This window comes from Varroa jacobsoni, unplaced genomic scaffold (assembly GCF_002532875.2).
Source record: "Varroa jacobsoni isolate VJ856 unplaced genomic scaffold, vjacob_1.0 scaffold_958, whole genome shotgun sequence".
Lineage (NCBI taxonomy): Eukaryota > Metazoa > Arthropoda > Arachnida > Mesostigmata > Varroidae > Varroa > Varroa jacobsoni.
Window position 1 is genome coordinate 147,167 of NW_019213860.1, and position 19,295 is coordinate 166,461.

The window sequence follows — 19,295 nt, forward strand, 5'->3', positions numbered from 1 at the left end:
AAAAAAAAAAAAAAAAAACCATAAGTACTTGTGTTCCGTAACGGGTTTCTACATACTGAGTTACATGAGAAAAAGTACTGGCAGTTTTTTTTTTTTTTTAGCAAGATGGCATCAAACTCACATATTTCTAAATTTTAGTGCATTCGCCATATAGTTCCAGTTACCTTCAGACGATAGAGAACTTCCTTAATGGTGTTGAATTAGTCTCAATAAAAAGACGCAAAAATCACAACGTGATATATAGAAGGTTCTATAAAAAGTATTGATCGTTTTAAGCAAAAATAAAAGCAAACAATTTTTAAAACTACATATTATTACCCGAAGTATGCGCCATTGTTATCAATCGCTTTCTGCTATTTTCTGGCCATGCTATTATCTCATCATTGTTGAACTTGTGCGACTTCTGGGCGGAAAATTGTGACAGAGTATTTTTGCATCCATCCGTCAGGTGAAACTAATCTAACTGCTAGGAGTTCTGCAGAGATCAGAGCAGATAAAAATGTGATGGTATAAGATTTGGGCTAGAAGACGGATACATTGAAATGTTCTATTTATACTATATTTCAATGCTGTCGGATAGCAAAAAATGTATGTAATCTTCTGAGAAGGGCGCCTCTTCTGTCTGCTAGGTCGACTTTTTTTCAATGGCTTTTTAATTTTTTTGTTATTTGTTGAGAGTAGAGGCTAATCAATTGTTGTGCCAATTCTTATAGCGACTCTTTCTTTCAGTTTTGCCAAACAGGTTGCATTACCTTTTCCGGCGTCAGTCTGGGCTTTGCGACAGACTGTGGAGTATAGTTTTTTACTTTTACATTGTTGTCATTTGTGATAGACCCTTTATCACCCGTGATCAACCGCCTTAGAAATGGCTTAATTTTATTGCGTTTCTGTAGAGCAATTTATTCTTTTGCGTCGATTCGTACGACACCAAAGTATGGAGCTTTTTTGTAGCCAACTTCCTTAAAATGGCTTAAAACAAAAAAAAATGTGGTCGATGTTTAGCTTTTTGACAGCATCAGGCTTACTCACGCGCCGATCTTCTTCAGCTTCTGTCGTGATTCCATCAACTTTTCTCGTAATTGAGGGATTACTACACGTAACATATTTGACATGGAGGTTTTTAGAAGAAAGCGACAATTTTTTTTCCTAATCACACATTTTAGCCATAAACAGCAAAATTTTTTTGCAGGTTTGAACAGCATTGGTGTCTTCGTCGTATCGATCAAATTCTGTAGCCAAAGTATAGCAAATTTCTGGAGAAATTTCACTCGCCTTCGAGGCGCTCGTTTTGAATCCGGATAAAGGCACTTCAATGATTTCGTACAGTCACTGCTGCCGAAAAAGTTCAGCTTTGAAGAGACCATGATATTGACTCGACGCGACCTACATTACTAGAGATACGCGATTTGTAAGCCATCTAGCTAAAATATTATATCGACAAACCGATATATACGTACAGGTAACTGAAGTAGATCATCTTGATCCAATGGAGCTAAAATATTCAGTCTACTGCAATATCCTGGTATTCTCTAAACTGGTTATTTTTTTCGCTTCACCTTCTTTGACGTAACCGCGGCCATAGTAGAATAAACAAAATCATGTGAAATCTGTCTGTGGATTATACCCAGTTGATTACGGGACACTTAGTTAACCAAAGACATCTACGCTTGTAAGCTTCTGACGGGAACGTAGCCATGAACTGCTGTGAAAGCTAACAATAGACAAGCGAAAATATAAGGCGCGTAGTTGGATCGACCCGCTATTGGTTACCGAAATCCAAAAAATGGCTTTGTTCACCCGTAACTATGCAACATAATCTACTCTAGATAAATCTACATTACCACTTCCCACAGAGAGCGTGTTGCTTCGAAAGGATCTCGACTCTAACCAAAAATAGCATAATACTTCATCAAGTATCAGATAATCTCACATAGGAACATGCTAAATCACATCCCATACGAGAAGTGCGACTTAGCACCATATTAGTATTAACCGTCCTATAGTAATAAAGTTGTGCAATATAGTGAATTTTACGGAAATTTTACTCAATTTTTTTTTCAATTTTAGCCATTCCAACAGCTTGTATAACGCTACAGTTAATTTTCATAGTAAGAGCCATGCTACATACACGAAAGGCTAACTATGAGCTTTAACACCTTCATATGGATTGGATGCGTTTGAAAATAGTTTGCCGATGCCTCTGTTCCGTCTCAGTTGGTTCTCTTAACTATTTTTACCGCAGCGCAGACAAATAAACTGTACAAGCAACTATTGGATATCTTTTGCTGATCGGAAATCGCAGCTTTGAAAAGCGTGAGTGGGTACTAAAGCAGCTGTTCAAAACCAAGTGCCAGCTGTGCCGTTTTGTTTGCCTCAGCGAAGCCTTATTCCTTGAGAGAATTGTATGATCCGGCAAAGTCCAGTTTAAGTTTTCCAAAGCCGTAAATCGCCGCATTTATCGACGCCATTCTACGGAAATATCGATTCGGTAATTGATGAAGAACTAAATCATCCAAGGGTTACGATAATCCTGATCATCCAAAAGCATACTTGCACCTATTTTCTTCTGCACAGCCATTACCCATTGAGTGCAGTGCCAACCTTAAAGGATATTGTCCTGCGCAAATGAAATCCGGCGTCGGCAATGATATTTTTTTCTCTAAAGCAGCGACTTTCTAAGTCCTAACTGTATGTACCTTGCTCATTACGGAATTAGTCTAAACGTCGCTACCGACGAAGCTCAGTAGAGTGACCCTCCCAATCGTTAGACTTCACGTTTAATTTTATTTTCTGGGTTGTTGTAAAGGATAGAGTTTTGACGCTACGGCTGGAATACGTTGACTAGAGTTGACAATTTTCTATAAAGAGATCGACAGCAACAAGAGGCCATGCACCAACTAATGCCCCGTTTTTGTAGAAGAGGGCAATACTTTATGCACATCTACTGGCTGAAATAGTCGCCCAACGTATGCCTGATGTAGGCTAAAAGACCATACCAACGGTAAAGGTGACTTCTTCGAGTATTTACCTAAGTTTTTTTTTACCTAAGCTTTTATTTACTTAAGCTAAGTATTTACCTAAGCTAAGCAGTTAACGCTATGAGGCCATATTTATAAAGCAACTAACAAGTCACGTAACAGTAATAACAATAATAATAGTATCCATTATTCGCATCTGTTTGTTGTACATGTTTAAATATTCGGGAAGGTATGTATCAGTTTTTGTTTTTAAGTTAAGGGCATGTTAATGTTACTAAAAGAGTTCCCATAAAGTAATCTTTTCGAGCTGATTTATAGTGAGTTGGTAGAAATTGATTATTGGACCGGTTACACTTAAGATTTCGCTGAGGAATTCAGTATCTTTTCGAAGGGTTGTTTATTTCCTTGATAGGCACGTTTAGCCTTTTGCTCAACAACCGTTGAAATCTCTTTGTAACGCTTATATGGCAGAATCGGTTGTCTTTCCGAGCTCTATCCAAGGATAAGATTGGGTCTTTGCCATAATGGTTGAGAACATGTAGGGTACGTAGATGTGGAAGCTATAACAGAATTAATGCAACAAAGTCAGCTTACGTGACGTCGGGGATTAAAGCGGCACGTAAAGCTCGGGGTTAACTCGACATGCTTGAACTCAAATTGATGATTTCGAAAAAAAGGTCAGTACCTTCCGTGGGTATCAGGACATCTATGACGTAGAAACTGGAAAAAAAAGACTAATTGCAACACAGTAACAAAACCAATAACATGACGATCAATAGAGAAATAGAATTTCTCTGGCAGAATAAACGAATAGGGGCAGCAAAACAACCCAGTATTAGAACTGAAAACTATTAATGAATTATCGTAACCGGATAATTAAACAGCGAAACTAAGCTTTCAGGATAATTGTAGCTAGATAACTATAAAGGTGTACGTCTGCGACGAGCCTATAGTATATGTTAGCTTTCGTATAACACTAACCAAATATCTTTAAATTAGAACAGACTGATGCAATAAGTATAGCAAGGCTATTGTCGGAGTTTTCCTTAGAGAGAACGCGGTCGATGGAAGAGGGCAACTACCACGGCATCCATATTGGTCTGCTTTCGACCTATAGTTGACGTTCCCCTTACTATGAATTTAGTTAGTTAAATCAACAATAAACGGGTGCGTGCCAAATCTAGCGAGTCAATCATCGTCTTTAATATTAAAACAGGTTGACAAAGCAGCCTGAGTAGCCTGCTCGATTTAATGCAAATAAATATGCCGACTAACTGTAGGGTTTATAGAAAGCAGTTGCCAGAATATCAGGCCTTTGCTGCAAGGCATAACCTTTTTTGAAAGAACATCTAATTCGACCCTGAGCTTTTGCTCTAAAGCTACTGACCTAGAGATATAACCTTTGATCGTTTTTCGCAATGTTTTTTAAAAATCGGTTATTATGACCGCATGATGATACCGAGTGAGATGTTAAGATGCAATGGAAAGCCGTACTTTTTTGTTGGATTTAGGAAGTACATGAGTTCCAGGTTTCTGTGTGAGTCTAAGGGACTTGAGGCGGTTAACGACTGTAGCTGCGGTTCATCTTTTTCCTTTTTTACCAATTCCCTATTTTTTTTCGGTCGTTTTTCCTTAAAATTAACCTTAGTTGATCGTCGTCAAGCTCAAATGGTCGGCCAGAGTAGGAGGTATCCTCTAGATCCCGGATGCCACTGAAATTTAGCGAATCATTTTTGAGCAATGTTTTTGGCAGTAGCACCATTATCGCATACAGGGCAAATGTCACAGCTTATTTCAACAATGTTTTAGCCTCGATAACAGATATCGTACTGAAAGAGTCAAGATGCATTTATTTTTCTATCTGTAAGACATATCTTTAAAGGGTTCTTTCGATATGAAACCGCACTCAAAACATAATTGTTTTACAACAATACAGCAGGAATAGCGCTTTCAAATGGCACATCAAAAGTAACAATAAAAAGTAGAAGAGTAGGAAAGAATTAGAGCGCAAAAACTACCTTTTCAATTATCTATCTATAAATATATACAAATATAGATCAGATCAGATCAGAAAAGACAAAATAGGGCGTGTTTTAAAAACTAAGGGAGGTTATGATGTGACACTTCCAGCACTTCCTGCGATTTACTTTTATACCGCGCCCGTAAATGCTTTCCCAAAAAATGACGTTCATCTTCAAGGGAAACGATGAAAATAAATATATTCGCGAGTTTGCTGTGCAGCTAAGCCTCCAATGGCCTCCTTGGTCGTATGCTCTCGGTGCAGTGCGCGTCTGGTTTTCTTGTCTGTTAAGCTTACATCTGTCAACAGTAGCCCTTCGCGGCCGAGCCCCTTGCCTTCTGTTGCTTCATCGTTAGGGACCACATAGGGTACAGCCTGATGCCACTATCAATATTAACGATTGCTTTGAGGACTGTCTACTTCTTGCGACAATCTGAAAATAGCCTGTCTCCTGTCCCAACGGACTGTGTATTGCAGCAATCAATTAATAGCTTCTGCGTTTTCGGTCTCCGCTTCGATCAGTTGACAAATCTCCAAATCTTGTGGTTCGATCGCTTCCCCAGGTTTAATCGTCGTAACTTGTGAAGGATTATGTCACTGGTCAGAAACTGATAATATATAAGGTAGCTGCTAGGGCTTTTAAACCTCTGTCAGGTTCAAACTAGCCGTTGTTTTCTACCACCTTCCCATTGCCAAACCCATTTTTGGCTAATGGTTTTGGCAATAATTTTGTAAGAGGCTTCGGCGAATGACAAGAACGGCAAGCAGGCAGCAAATTTGGTAGCAAAAATTTTAATATCGACCTCATCTACCGACTATTTCGAAAACTGCTTACTTCGGCCCAAAAGTAAACATACATATATAAGGCGCGCCTGCTAAAGCAGAATCTTGTGGTCCAATCCAAGGTGTCTCCGCGTCTAAAAAGAAGTATTTAGGTTCTGAAACAGCCACACCGTGAACAGCGACGCACTAACATATAGCCTTGGTGGCGTTATTGTTTGTTTTCTGTCAATTAGATCGCTGACCTTTTGCAACAGCACTCTATGTAAAGAGTGGGCCAGAACCACGCAATCGTGTTGGCGGATGAGTAACCGATCCGATCTTGGCTGCCGACAAAAGCGACCGCTATTAACTAAATACGCAAAGGTGTATGTTTAGATTCAAGCTTTGAATAGCCGTTACATGTTATGCAGTGAAATAGCACGCTGTTATACCTACGATATACCTAAAATAGCGCACAGCGATCGAACGGGCACGACCCGTTATTCGATTTAACGAACAAACAGACGTAACCAAATGCTCTGAGCAGGGTTTAACCTTCCTCCAGATGTAGCCATAGGCACTTTGTTAAAATCTGCTCACCCTCTTTCAAAGAGCAGCAATCACTAAAGTGATTTTCAAGCAGCTAAGGCAGCTAAAACCGGACGTTCTCAATTATTGCGCATCCGAGCTCCGTCGCACGTCGGCTTTTCACAGATAGCTCAACCGTTATTCCTTGCGTCCTCTTCCGAGCGGAGATTCTCAATATTCGTTCCTCAGAAACTTACCAACGCTACAGAAAACCGGGTTAAAATTTCATTTTTATTAGGAATGTTGGTACCGATTTTGGAACACGCGACTAAGCAAAAATCCCAATATCTGATATACCGAGCGTATGAACAAAGGAGCGCCCAGAAGCACAGACATTTACATTTGTTTCAAGGGAACTACAGGTGAAGATTACAACGGCGGGACAGCAGTCCTAAGCGATTGTACTTGCCGAAACTGACATCAGGTGCATTAAGGCCGACATTGCTGCACTCAACTCATCCTTAAGACATATCGTGATATCGAGGCAGCGGACACAGTGATGGTCGCCACTTGCGGTGCTCAATATGGTGGATATTCACCGTTTTCAGTCAAATCTTTCGGCGACGGATCACATTCGACACATCATAGCCACGTGCGTACACATGCCCCGACAAACGTAACTCCCACATAAGGCATTGCACGCTCATGCGCTCCCTGTCAAAATAGCGACAGAGGTTTTCTCTTTTCTTAGTGCGCCCCGGGAATCAATGTCGGGCTCTTGCAGCATCTAGCGTTGATCTACTCGAAGTAATTCGGCGTACGAGTGAACCCTATCCGCTATGATAAAGTTCGTAAAAGTAGTCGATTTCGCGCTTCTTCGTATGCTTACCAAACGCATGGCTTCAGATCAGGCTTCATCGCGAGCAATGCCCATTTAGCACACGCAAACCGTTTGAACTGACAGTTCGATTGCTCTATATCGACAAAAGAACCGCTCAGGCTTTCTCTGAAGGAAAACAATCATATGGTTGTACTCTGGAACCTTCCTACATAGTCGTTTCCCATGCACGCGAGTTGAACCATAGCAACGAGGCTCTCGCAGGTCGGCCGACCACCAACGGTTTTCACCCAGACGTTCAAATTCTTCGACCAGCTCTTTCGGCCGAGCCAAAATATATACATCTATATACGGGGTACGCTGAAAGTCAATCGGTATAACAATGATCGCAATAAAGAGCAGATTCAACTGGATCACAGAAGTTTTATGATATCATTTTTATAGTTCTCATAATACAACACCACAAGCATATTACGGTGCTGTATAATGAACGCGCAATTTTTCAAATGTTCAACGATCTTATCGAACGTATTGAATGTGTTATATGTGTTTGCATATATTTGTAGCCGAATATTTCCGCTCCTCCCAGATTAGATTCTAACAAGTCTATAGACCAAGCATACTCGAAAGTTTATGTGAAATTCGTCCTCTCCATATAACTTGTTCTGTTTTAATTGTGTCTGAACCGAAATAGTTGTTATTGCACAGCCTGCACTAAAAATTAGCATTCTACTTCAGCGCCACTGGAATGGGAGACAAAGGCAATATTGTGTGTGTGAGTATTCTATAGCCCAAGTCAAGAACTTTAATTTGCGCTATACACACAATTCAGTATCAGTCTCACCAATCAGCTCACAAATAGCGTATTACAAACATGCATTGGTTTCAGCCGCTTTTTTTTTTAATAAAACCGGCCCTTCTCATAGCCCTGCAGGAAGGAATTAGGAGGCACTAGGGCGGCCACTCGATGTCACTGCCACATATAGTTTTAAGCAAATTGATTCTTTCTTGGGTGGCATGGCAAGGAGGCCTTAAAGGTCGCATTTAGTATCCTTATTTTAGCGATTAAAAAGGTCTGCAGTATGTCACCATCGAGTTTTCCATTAACTGGTGCTGACCCTTTTTCGTAACTTTCACTGCTTCATGCAGTGATTTTTTGTGAGTCACCTTGCTATCTGACACTCACTTCTGGGTCCCAGATGCGACAATTTTGAATATATTGATATGACACAAATGTCGCCTGGTAAAGCAAAGCTTAGCTTAGGTTATATTATCTGATTAATGGTATCATTCAGTGGAGTGACCTAATGCATAGACCAGGTTTACCATGAGCCAAGCAACTGCTCATAGACTTTTCACACGGAAATTACGGTTATTGAAGCACTTCGCAACAACCAACTAAATACAAGAAAATCACTTAACATCATTTGTTTTCTGCAACGGGTATTCTCTTTCGCAGTGTTTGTTTGGTTTGCGGTCGCTCCTCGCTTATCTTTTTTCAATCACACGAATCTCACATGTAGCCATTGTTTTCGACTCACCATGTTTACATATTTCCCTATAGCCAATAGGGGCGCACTATTCAATTTATCAATTTCTTCCTTCACTACGCTGTCCGGCACATCTATTGTTATCTGCTATATGGGTAAGCCCAAGCCAAAAAAAGTAAAAAAAAAAGCAAGACGGTGTTTCCACAGGAAACTGAGAGAGAGGAGACGATGAGGCAGTGCCGAGAGCAAGTTCGTGGAGGTCCCTCAAATACTTAGTTACGTGTGATGGATCGCTCTGCAACACCCGTGTCCTATTCCTGGCCAAGCTGGTTCTCGCGCAATTCCTCTTCGGTGATGGTCGTCGTCGCCATTTACTTTATAGAGCGGCAGCGGCGACTGATGGCGATGGTTCTGCTGCTGTAGCTTCCCTTCCCATTTCTTTCCACTAACTCACTCCGCGAACAAAGCTATAACGTTTTTGGTCTCTATTGTGAGATGGTCCTGCTACTGGTTGGACTAGACAAGCTAGTTGTAGCGGCTCTATGAAACCTATAGGGCTTTTCCCTTTATCCCCGTTTCTTTCTCAGGTTTAACTTCTGAGCAATGGTTTCTTAGTGGCAAATAGTATCCCCTTTACTGATATCGTCCGTTTTTTTCATTGCCACCGCTTTTGTCCGTTTTCCTTACGGAAAACGCACCTCCCAGACTAGCGTGCATCAATGGACGCCTGCAAGAAGGCCAGTCACCAAGCTGGCTACTAGTGCTGCTATCATTCAGGGGTCACGATGTCATGGTTTAGCTTTAACTGTGGAAAAAATACTTCACTTAATTTCGTATAATACATTCACACTATTCAAAACATATTAATATTAAGTTATATGGCTTATTAACTCAGAAAAGAAAATCAGAATGCCGTGAAATTATTTACGGGTCGAAATTATTTTTTGTCCTAACGCAACATGTACCAGATCGAAGTATTCCTCCTAAGATAGGGCTACACAATGGATCCAGGTGATGTTTAATGCTTCAGATTATTAACCTTAATGTTTTGTAAACAATTCTTGTCTGTAAGTGCTTTACTAGTTACCTTCGAAAAGCTTTGACTGAGGACTTCACGAGTGTCTAATGTTGCAGCTTAACATCGCTCTCATCGAGGTCACGATTTTGCTATAAAAGTTCTTCTAAAATTTACTTGGTCTGATCATTCTCCCTTTTTAGAAATTATCATTTAAAAAATGAAAGTGAATGAAAGTGAAAATGAAAAAGAAACGAAATGACACAAAGCTTTTCTTCTTTTATATATATATATATATATATATACATATAAACCAATCTTCTATTATTTTATATATAATAAAATACGGATCAATTGCAGTTCCTATTTTCATAGTTTTGTTATAAAAAATATTGAATAAAGAATATATATATACTCGTACGAACGTGATAATATAGTTAAGTGCACCTTTGCTTGGCACCGACGAATGGATACGCGCCCACTGCTGTCTGAGTTCTGTCGGATCGCAGCGATGTTGAACAAGGAGATCTTTCTTCAACATATATATATATATATAAGATTCTATGGTCCGGTTTTTCGCTATTGGTACAAACAATGAAACATTTTGCACGTGTCGAGCATTATATGTTAAATATTATGAATTCTTGCTTATCTAGACAGATACAGTTTTTAGATAACTTTAAACTTGCGTTACTCTGTCGATATGTAAGAGGTACCATACGCAAAGCTAAAACATCCTGATGATGAGATCAGAGACATCTGATCGATAAAAATCGTCGAAAATGTCAAAACTAAATCAGTCTAAAATTCTCGAAGATGGGAACCAACTGATATATTCGAGATGAGTATTTTCATGAATCAATTTCTTAAGAAGGTTTCTTATCGTAAATAGATTAGAGACCCACAGATCGCTAGAACTCTACGAACCAATCGCTTTGTAGTTTTATTATAAGCAACAACCCATAGTATATGGTGGTCCTGCGCTAAATACAAGACTCCTCTATAAAAATTTCAGTTTTTTCAGTTAATATGCATTTACAAACACAACTTTAAGTCTGTGAATAAGGTCACGCCGATGGACACGATAATAACTTCGAATGTATCGTTTTACACTTAAAATCTCCTAAACGTATTTTTGCAAGCTACCTTCTGTGATAGGTCTTCGAAGCCACCCCTCAACATTGCTTCAAAAACTGCCAGAAATCGTATTACTGTATACGGATTGAAACATTAGTTGATAACTCATCATCTGTCAAATCAGAGTAATATCTAATTTTACGGTGGGATACGGTCATTTACCCAGGGCCGGAGGCCTACTTTTCAGATCTAAGCTAATTTGATTTGATAAAAACAAATGAAACGAGTTTCACCAACACGATGCGTTAATATGTATAGAAACAACCTGCGCCTTCGCTGGTAACGAAATGACACGTTCTCCAGCGTAAAAGGATAGATTTTTTTCGCATACCTCACGGCTAGTCTGAATCACGTGGATGCTGATGATCATATGTCTGTTATATCATACTCCAACATAACCAGCTGAAATCATAGTTTGCGCGGATCGAAGTGGCGTTGACCATTTGGTATGATAGAAAGTGTAGAAATACCAATTTAGTTCAATTATCCAACCAATTTGGTTCTTTGGGAGAAAAGCATATAGGCTAAATATTAAGTCATGCTTGTTTTCTTTCTAGTAGTTCTTGAAATTGCTGATTGAATTCTTCATTCTGAAGAATTAGTGCTAGGTTTTCGCGGCTTGTGGATGGACCTATTAGAAATAGATACCTAGTTCTCTTCGGTAGACAGGTGCAGGAACGTGTAGTACCGATCGATGTGGTCGACTTCTGAAAAAACTCTATAACGCTTATTAGCCGCCCTGTAAGTTATTAGTCACTGGTTGATTTAAGCTGTTCGCAGCTGAGTCGAATACAACTTATTTATCGTGGCTCATCGGCAGTGACGCGAGTTCTGCAAGTTATGTCATCACTTACAAGAAATCCGTGCATTACAGAAGAAATCATCACTCCAATGGTGAATGTACACTAGTTCGAGTCCCATGAGAAGTCAATTCCCTTATTTTGTATGCGTCAACTGTTGTCTAATTCGAGTATATATATATATATATGGCGGCGAACTCCTAAAGGAACGCAAAGATGCATGAGGCTGATCTGCATAACGGTGAAGGAGCGGGGCGAGAAGGTCAAAAAGGAGGGATACGTTCTCAGTGCTGAGGGACCTGTTTCGACTAATGGATTTCATATAAAGTGATTCATTCATATGGCATTACCACCGAAATGCGTAGATCTGATAGCCAGCTACGGCTGTTTTCGGTGCGTACGAGTGCCATATACTGATTGTACGTTTTACATGGTAGATTTGTATTTTTAAACGGAATTGATGCAGACGTAAAACCGCAGCATTCGTGCTGGTTCCTAGTAAATAATATTTTACGAATCACTTCATTTAGTTCGCTCAACTTCATTGCACAGCTAGTACGTGTATTGCCTGCGGACATCTGACCAACAGGAAAAGTCTGGCCGTTTCAACGATACAAATATTAATAAATTGTCTAGTTAGCTGGCCACCTTAGCATACTATGAACAAATGGACCGGGATGCACTGATAGCTTGTATGCCCTGTTTATTTTGCAAAATTCGTCTAAATAACGCTGCTTAATCCATTAGACCTATGATCAATTATTTTTCCTATAAGGTCTCGTACCTGTTTTCGCCACATACAAGAGTCTCATTTCGTCTATGTTACTTGTCGTTAAAAATCTAAACTGTTGTTTCAATTACTGAGCCTTAGCTGGGAGGTTAAACCTGAGACCTTTTGACTGTGGGCCCGATGTCCTATCCGCTTTGCTCATCGATATATGATCATTAATGCTTTTTCACGCTAACTGGGATACAGCTATATGAAATAAGAATCATTTTTTTACCCTGCTTACCCGTTTTAGTCCGAATCAAACAGCTAAAATATAATAACCCATATAGATACAACACAAAGCGCAGAAACTGGAGCAGTTCGCATAAACTATTTGTATCTTCTTCAAAGACAAGCAATCGCATGTACACATACAAGTACTATGATAGTAACTGTTCATCGACTATGGATGTCATTCCAAAGAAAAGCAGCTGAACATATTCCGAAGTAGCTAAACAGGATCCGGCTTTTAGAAAAAGCCAATATCATGGCGTTTATCATCACGGCATGTCGACAAGCAACGAGCTGAAGAGGTAGATTATCGAAAGGGTCAACTAACTTACTGAAAATACATTTGGCCAACTCGTTGGGAAATGCAGTGAGGTTTTTAAACGTGTTACAAAAGACAGCGTGATATTACAATGCTTTAAGAACTGCCGTGAAGGACTGGAACGCTGATAAATAAACAAAGTCTGCACCGAACAGCTTTGTCAGAAGAAGCAAAAAGCTGGAGAGAATCTGCTCGTTGCAAGATCTGCATGGACTAGACAATTGACCATATTTTTTTCCTCGGTAAATGAAAATGTTCAAGTTTTAGTTGCTCTAAAGAAGCCTCAATCAGTGGTCCTAAAGCTGGCGATTTGAATTTTTCAAGAGCTCGATAAAGCGCACGGACATAATACCACAGCAAATTCGAACGATACGATAAGTATAGAAATTGGTAGAAAATGCTTGTTTGAAATGTCGCAAAAATGGTCGTTTAAATGTGCGAATGTTGCCAGTCTTGAAAATTTAACGGGTATGTTTTTTAAAAATGTGAAGGAAACTATAGCAGCAGCTCAGTTTCACACTGTTATATTTTATGTCAATGGCTCAAGGATCGCAAAAATTTGATTGTTGATTTCGGGATTATAAAATTCCTTATCTGCGATCCGCTCGCTTAAAGAGCAAGCCAGTACTGGTACATCGGTGCGGACAATCGCATATTTCCTTGAAGCCTACGCGTCTTGTCTTGAAGTTTTAGCATTTTCAGTGCATTCAGTTAGTATCGTAGCATTGAATTCTATGATTGTTTTCACGACCAGGCCTTGCTTAGCTAATGGAACCCAGCCAGGGTGCCCACTCAAAAGCAAAATTTCGTGTACATAGTAGTATACCTTGCATGTGACTCCCATGAAATTACGAGCATATCGTAACGAAGAAAAGGACTGCTGCAAATTTAGAGCGATCAATCAGAATATCAATTTTTAATACGCTTCATGGTATTATCCTGTTAGTTTTCCTAGTAAAGAAACATCAATATTTTAGGCGGTAATAGAGTATGGACAAAGGTCAGCTGAAAAGGAGCTTGCCTATTGAAGCAGTCGATGTGGAGATCGAGTAGTACTTGTAGCTTCGTAGAAGCAACCATTACAAAAAAGGTAGATGAGACGGTTTATTCTCTACCGGTTCAAATCATGTTGAGAAATCAAACACCGCTTTGGAATTCCTAATCAAGGACATATGTTCCAGTCAATGGGCAGAGTATCATTGAGTGATGTTCTCTATCAAGGTGGTAATCTGTTGCCGAATGTTTTCAAGGTACTTTTTGGGAGTATTAAATCCTGGTTGTACCGAACATTAACAAGACGTTCCCTTAGTTTCTAATTAATACGGCTTTCTTTCAAAGCTCCTCAAAGTGTTCTCTCTTCTAGGTGCTTTAAAGAATTCCGACCGCCTTTCGAGGAACTTTGACGTTATCAGGAAGAGTTATTTAATTTGAAGTTCATATCTCCACCGCGAGGAACTTTTGTCCTGTTTTAGTACTATTCATGTCTATACCGTCTTGCAAGAACAAAAGCATTGAAGTTTTCGGAAGTAATAATTTTTTTCATGGAAGGCGATGGGCCGTCCTAGTTATCTATGTATATATATATATATATATACGCTATTACCTTAGCAATACGCTCATTTAAATCAAGGAAAGAATGGTTAGACCTGTTAAATGAAGAATAAACTCGAGCTGATAACAGCGGCATAAAAGAAATAAGTCGAAAATTTATCATTTTTATTCCGAGGGAGTCTTTTAGGGCCGCAACGTAATATAGTTTCAGTTTTAGCATTCACAAATCCTATACGAAACCCGACATTGCTTAAGATACATAAATCACGCTGCTTGTTCTAGTAGCGGTTTGTTACCCAAGAGAACCTTAGTAGCAATTTCATTTGCGTTGTTTTAATGGCACTACTACTATAATTAGGTACTTGGCATCAAGAATTATTTTGAATCACCCGCGGTTGAAAGAAATAGGAAAGGTAAGCGGCAAAACCAAAAAAAATGTAGAGGCCGCTGTGCTGAATCGCGCAAGGCACCACGAGCGACGTTTGTGTGCCTACGTTGGCGCCAAGAAAGCAACAAGGAAAGGGGCTGCTCTGTCATTTTGGCGGGTTTAGCAAAGCTGAGCGTCACTCTGAGATAACTATTGGCACCTGAGCCGTGCCAATAGTCATCTCAGTTTATATAAGCGCGCACGCGAAAAGAAGCTAATTCTTGAGTCACTGACAGCAACAATAAGATAACTGGTCAACATCCTCGCTGAAGTACTGCTCGTTTTCAAAGGACATACATGGCGGGAAAAATTATTTTTACCCATCTACCTGCTTATATAATGTAAAGTAGCTGGACAAACAGATGTGAAAGGACTACGATAATTCACGATGAGGCACCCAGAGAGTCAAAGAACGCCGAGTCCAGTGTAGCAATCACACCGATACGGTTTTCGATGCTCTTGGCAAAGCAGGCATTACTGCAATGCAAGATAACCAAATGACTCATCCTTTCGTACACAAAAAGGCGATTACAGAGAGCTGACGGTATCTGCAGAACGCTTTGAAAAGTAGCTGCTATTGATTTTGTACGTTTACAGTCAGCCGTAAGAATTGGAATTGTACCGAAGATCTGAAGCATTTTGATTCGGTCAGAAAGCGTTCCCAGTTGGTTGGTTGGTTGGTTGGACATAGACTTTTTCGGAATTTTGTTATCAGGCCAGCAATAGGAGGGAATGTTTGATAGAATACCTAACGGCGGTACCGAACGTAAAGCCCAAAGCGCTTAGAAGAAAATGCTAAAATAATTCGCCGACTCTTCATTGAAAGTGCGTCTGGTTACCGTAAAGAACGAGTGAAGCTAAATTGATTCAGCCTGGTCTAAGAAGCGAACAAAAACGTATCTTTGGTTCTTTGGATCCCAAGGCTTTGATCCTCAGTTGATTTTACATTTGTTTTTTTTTTTTTGAATTGGACACATTCACAGATCATCTTTCATATATCAGCCCGTAAATGCTCTTGCAAATGTTAAATGAATCATTTTTTTAAATGTTTGCCATGACACTTGTTAATTGGTCACGACTATTGCGTTTAATCGTTCGCCTGTAAAACTATACAAGTTAAGCTTTTATGATTAGCGAATGCGCACCTGCTGCGGTGCTATTGTGTTCAACAAAGAATAGTGCTCATCAGAAATGCAAAAACAACTTCTGCATATCCGAGTGCTATCGTAAGCTAACGTATCCTAAAACACTTTTCATACTCAGATACGGAATTAAAATCTCAGACACTGGTAACCCCTTTGTGTCGTTGGGCTTGTTGGATTACGCTGAGAAGGTCCGCCAAGCGATTATCCAGAAAGCGTATCTTAGAGTTGCAAAGGACGATAGCTCATCAAGCGTAGCAGTATGTTAAGAAACACGCAGAGCGAGTCTACAAGAAATATACGGCAAATGCTCACGAGGCAGCGCTTAACTAGGAGGAGATTCATTTCAGTAACAGATCCTTAGCTGAAAATTTGTGATAGGCACAAACTAGGTTAGTGTAAGTGTGGCATTTTTTCAACATGATACCTTTCAACCTATAGGTGTCCCTAGCCTCAGCTTAGCTGATCGATGTACTGAACTGTTTTTTGTATGAACAAATGTCAAAACGACTTGCTAGCCGTCCTTCCTCGGGTCCGCTATTTGATTCGAAAAGATTGAACACCCGAAGCAATAGACACGTGTGTATATAGAATGACTACGCTAAGCAAGAAATCAGGATAATATTAACTCGTAATCGTTTAGTGCGCCCAAAAGTGGTACCCGTAAAGAAGCGCGCGATCTTTCGTACATATTTCAAAAGCTATTTTCAGTCACGACAGAAAGGATATGCAACGAGGCACAGCACTGATATCTGCGTATCTCTTGATAAAAACAGAAATCCACCTTAAAATCGGATTCTAAAATTTTAATAAAAAAAAACAACTTGTTTTAAATAGCACATCCTAGTGAGCGCATGCGCATAATTCAACGCGCCTAGCGATATTCATATTACGCATTATCTAACGAGACAGACACAGTTATCGGAGTCTCGAAAGATCGTTTGAATTTCGATAGCAAGTAGGTCAAATGCCTTATTTTCAGGATCATCTAATTTGGACGACGACAAACCTAAACCTCTTTCATTACTAACTCTCTGTTGAGTTTACCTGAAAAAAGGCTAGCGATGTACCTAGATGTACAGTACTGACTGAAGAAGGTCATATAGTTTCATAGTCCAACAAACAAATCGCTATTTCATACCCTAGACGTGGCAATCTGTACGTCTATATGAGACGGTGCTTCCGCTGTAGTGGTTAAACACTAGAACGGTGCCATCATCTGTTACCTTTATATATATATATATATATATATATATATATATATATCGTGTCAAATAAAGAGAAGACTGTACCTCCGCGGCAAATCGCCTCGTATTTAGCGACCGCTAGCGCTTCGTACGATTTTTTGAGACCAAAACATCTAATGAAATCACTAGAAGCCCAATTTTTAGAACTTTAATAAACCGTTTCTCTTGATTACAGATGTGTCAGATTTAAAGTTCGATATTGTCCCTTTGCGAATAGGAGATGGGAAAGGGTGCGCAATTGGGAAAATAAACACTATTATACAGTTGTATTTGCTCAGTTATACCAAACACTCATGTGAAGGTACAAAGATTTGAAGAGACCTAGTGGTACTATTTGCGATAGGTAACGAAAAAGAAGACGATGGGTTCATGTACGGAGACCAGAGAAGATACGTCTAGGGGAGGAGTGATACTCTTTTACTGAAACAAACTGGTTAGCGTCGGAGCACAATGGGTTAAGGATTTCAACGTTGACACTTGCATAATATAAAACGACGGCATAGTTTGAAGGCGCAAAACGGAAGAATTTTTCACAGATTGTAATTAAAAGGATGGGATGAACCTACCTGTTATAATAGTCCCGATGGCAGCACCAACAAGCTATCCCAGTTGCTGGAGAACCCTGCTGAGCCAAAAAAAAGAGTGAGTCTTACCAAGCGACTAGGTATCTCTTTGGAGATTTTAATCCCTGATTGAAACCATAAGGACCTTCTACGTCTAATAAAGGGGCTTCTTTTTTTATTCTTTCATTTAGAGTGGACCGCACTTTACGATTTGATTACTGTGAATAAATTCACGATGACTTTTTGTTTTAATGCTAAATTATGTTGCCTAGTTTCTTACATAGCATAGGTAAACCGGAGAATGGGAAGTGTTGGACGACGAAATCAACCTTAACCACATCGAAAGCTAGTAGGCGTACCTTTAAGAAGATGGAAAAGTCTGAAAACAGAGGGAACATCAAGAGGAGAATGCGAAATGATAGCCCATGCACTCTGAAGACAGCCACGAGGTGAGGATAAGGTAAAAACAAGCAGTTCGAAAAAATAAGAAACTATGGTGAAAAAATAAGATTTGAATATAATAGCAGAGGCTTGAAGATAATGCCAAAACAACAACGCTTAGGAAACATCCCGAATGTCACAGTGGATGAGGTCCTCGGAATACGGAGGAATACGAATTAAGACCTCAAACGCCTTAAAAATAGTATTTTCGCGCGGTCCCTTTATTAGTTTCTGTGATATAGTAGTTGGACCTGCTAAGTATTCTGTAAGACAGAAAATTTACTAGAGAAACGCAAAAAAAAGCTCTTATCCCTGGAGGAGAAGGTTCTATCGCTCAATTTGCCAGTTAAAACACTTTGCTACACCGGAGGAACACCTGAGAGATAAGTAGAGGCAAACAACTTGCTTTTAAAAGTGTAGTATGGTTTCCATAAAAAATCGTTTAGTTCTTTTCAGCAATAAAACGGGCGCTTAAAGAACGGAACAAGTCATAAGGGCAATAAAGAAACACATAGACCTTTTATGGGCAGTGATGCTAGGTATAAAAAATAAGTTCAACAGCCTGCTGTGAACAACTGTTCTTTGCTTTCTCTGAAACGGAAACGTTCCAATGTAGCCCATCAGTATCCAGCTCTCTAAAAAAAACCAAGGCCCCTGCAATAGATCTACCTATGACGGCCGGCGCTCCACAGGAATTCATCTAGCGGCCAACATATATCTTGATTTTAGTATCTATGCAGATAACCTAGTGGTAACGGATACGGCACAAATACCAGAAGGCGCTATGAAAGAACGCGCGAACAAAACACTGTCTACTGTAGCGGTATAAACGCGATAATACGACCCAAAACTAATGCTTGCAAAAGGGGCTTATTCTACTTATAGAGGAAAAAGTACCGTCCGGAAATTACATTTAAGCTAAGAGGAGGGTTTCCGCATTTTTTAGAATAGTTCGACAAGCGGCATGAACGGCCGTATTGTCAAGAGCTCCAACAGCTACTGTAAAAGACACCAATTCAAACATTCGAAATATGATT

The 19,295-nt window shown here is 39.7% G+C and overlaps 1 long non-coding RNA gene across 1 annotated transcript in view; it reads right to left on the minus strand.

The window, feature by feature from the left end:
• The window catches only part of LOC111265337 (uncharacterized), a 15,233-nt gene extending 6,269 nt beyond the window's left edge, over positions 1-8,964 (minus strand). Inside the window, exon 1 of the long non-coding RNA XR_002683395.2 lies at positions 8,668-8,964. This is a non-coding gene — a long non-coding RNA (uncharacterized LOC111265337). The remainder of the gene's footprint in view (positions 1-8,667) is intronic.
• Between the last annotated feature and the right edge of the window lie 10,331 nt (positions 8,965-19,295).